Below are 3,265 nucleotides of genomic sequence, written 5' to 3'. Positions count from 1 at the left end.
TAGGAGTTTTCATGGACTTGCTAGTTTTTATAGGAGGCTTGTGAGAAACTTTAGCACCATTGGTTCTCCTTTAACTGAAGTTATCAAAAAAGATAAGATTTTTACATGGGGAAAAGAACAAGATGATGCTTTTAACTTGTTGAAAGAAAAGTTATGTTCTGCTCCATTGTTACAGTTGCCTAATTTTTCTAAATCTTTTGAAATTGAATGTGATGCTTCTGGCAAAGGAATAGGTGCTGTTTTGATGCAAGATTCTAAACCTATTGCCTACTTTAGTGAGAAGTTGAGTGGAACCACATTGAACTATTCCACTTATGATAAAGATTTATATGCTTTGGTAAGGGTTTTAGCCACATGGCAACATTACTTGTGGCCAAGAGAGTTTGCCATTAAAACTGAGCATGAATCCTTGAAATACTTGAAGAGTCAAGGTAAGCTTAGTAGGAGGCATGCTAAATGGGTTGAATTCATTGGAATATTTCCTTATGTAATTTCTTACAAACAAGGAAAAGAGAATGTTGTTACTGATGCACTTTCAAGAAGGTATGTCTTAGTTTCTACTCTGACTTCTAAATTGATGGGGTTTGATCAAATCAAGGAACTTTATGCTAATGATGTTGATTTTGGCAAGATTTTTGCAGATTGTAAGTTGGGTCCTTTTGAGAGGTTTAATCTCCAATATGTGTTTCTCTTTAAGGAAAATAAGTTGTGTTTCCATAATTGCTCTTTACGTGAAGTATTTGTAAGGAAAGTACATTGTTGAGGGCTTATGGGTCACTTTGGAGTCCCAAAGACACTAGACATACTTGCTGAACATTTGTTTTGGCCTGGAATGAGAAAAGATGTTGAAAGAATGTGTGCACAGTATTTGGAATGTAACCAAGAAAAATCTAAAGTGTTACCACATGGTCTTTACATGCCATTACCTGTTCCTACTTCATCTTGGATTGATATTTCTATGTATTTTGTGTTAGGTTTGCCTAGAACAAGGTATGGTAATGATAGTATATTTGTTGAGGTAGATAGGTTCTCCAAAATGGATCGTTTTATTCCTTGTTTAAAGACTAATGATGCTTCACATGTTGCTAATCGTTTTGTAAATGAAGTTGTTAAATTGTATGGTATACCTAGAACTATTGTTAGTGATAGGGATGCTAAGTGTTTGAGCCACTTTTGGCGTATATTTTGGGGGAAGTTAGGCACTAAATTGTTGTTTTCTACTTCTTATCACCCACAAACTGATGGAAAAACTGAAGTAGTTAATAGAACCTTGGGAAACATGTTGAGGGCTGTTTTGAAAGGTAAATTAACTTATTGGGAAGATCACTCACCTATGATTGAATTTGCTTACAATAAAACAATCCATTCTTCTGCAGGTATGTCTCCTTTTAAGGTTGTTTATGGTTTTAATCCCTTTACTCCCCTTAATTTATTACCATTACCTACTAATGATATTACTAATCTTGATGGTAGGACAAAGGCTTAGATGATGAAAAAAAATCATGGGCAAACAAGGCTTGCAATTGAAAAGAAAAATGAGCAAACTTCCTTGAGAAAGAATAAGGGTCGAAAACAAGTTGTTTTTAAACCTGGAGATTTAGTTTGGGTTAACTTTAGAAAGGAGAGATTTCCTTCCAAAAGGAAGTCAAAGTTGCATCCTAGAGGAGACGGCCCATTTCAAGTCCTTGAAAGGATTGGAGACAATGCTTACAAGCCGGACCTTCCTGGCGAGTTTCAAGTAAGTGCTACATTCAATGTTGCTGACTTGTCTTTGTTTGATGTAGGATCGAATTCGGGGACGAATTCTTTTCAAGAAGAGGGGAATGATAGCATCAAGGATAAAAATAGAGTTTTGGAAGCTCCAAGAAGGCCATTTACAAGATCTCAAGTTAAAGAGTTGCAGACTAAGGTTGCTAGACTTCAATGGAAAATAATGTAAGGCCCCGTAAACTTTTGCAAAAAAAAATAATATTTCGTGGTGCCGAATTGGTTTTACGTATTGTGTATTATAGAAATTCTTGGACTTTTTGGGTTGAACAATGCACCAAAAAGTAAAGAAAATTTTTTGGCCAAAAAGCGCGTTTATGCGGTCCATTATATGACCGCATAAGCACTCTGCGTGCTGCATAATGGCCGCAGAAGTGAGGCAGGAGAGGGACAGATTGAAGGCAATTCTGCGGTCGACTATGCGACCGCATGCACAAACAGTTCTTTTGGCTATTTTGTAACCAATTATGCGACCGATATGCGGTCCGCATATCGGTTATGCGATCGCAGACCTTGTTCGGGAGCTCCATTTTTGGGTTTTTAAAACCCGACCCTATTTCGTTAAATACACTATTTGGGCCATTTTTGAGCTGTAATATGACATTTTAGAGTGAGAGAGAGTGCCCTAGAGTGAGAAGGTGCTCTTTAATAATTGTTCTTCAATTCTTGCCCATGTTTTGGAAGATTAAGAAGAGAAACTCACTAGGTCTTCATCCTAGAAGTAAGATTCTACACCCTAACCCTCAATTTCGAATTTTGTCTAGAAATGAGTAATTAGCAAGATAATTTTTGGGCATGAGAATTGTTTATTTTACATGCATGTGTTATCAAAGGGTGTAGGAAGATTGTTGAGCTAAAAATGGTAAAGATTGGGTTGTGGGATGATGAAATCCTCCATAAAAGGACCTTGAAACCTTAATGCACACCTAGTGTTTGATAAAATGCTCAAATGAGCTAGAACCATAATCATCTTCCTAATTTTGATTCAATTTGTTATATTTCTACAATAGATTGAAGTTGCTAAGAATTCTGGAACATTTTAGAGTTCAAGGAAGCTCAATTGAGGTATGTTGGCTAAACTCTTCTCTTAGAATTGGATCCCACGATATTCATGTGAATTATGTACGTCCCGAGTGGATCATTATAAGATAGGCTGTTCCGAGTAAGATTGGGTTGAAAGATATATGTTCAACAAGTATTCCAAATGCTTTATTTATGTTATGTTATCAATTGAGGATATGTTAAAAATATGGGCTATGCATTAGAAATGTTCGACTTCAAGTTAAATTCAAAAGAAGGCTATTATGCCAAAGTTTGTGAAGTATCTCTATGTGCGTTAGACTCTTAATTTCTCACATGTATACTACATGCCTTGATTTGAATTGTTGTTGTTGTTGTTGTTGTTGTTGATGATGTTGATGTTAGAAAGTGAAAAGGTGAGCATGAAATACTAAATATGGCCAACGTGCCAAGAACGATCTTAAAATAATGGCCATTA

Source organism: Nicotiana tomentosiformis, chromosome 7 (assembly GCF_000390325.3).
Source record: "Nicotiana tomentosiformis chromosome 7, ASM39032v3, whole genome shotgun sequence".
Taxonomy (NCBI): Eukaryota; Viridiplantae; Streptophyta; class Magnoliopsida; order Solanales; family Solanaceae; genus Nicotiana; species Nicotiana tomentosiformis.
Note: the sequence above shows the minus strand (reverse complement) of the source record.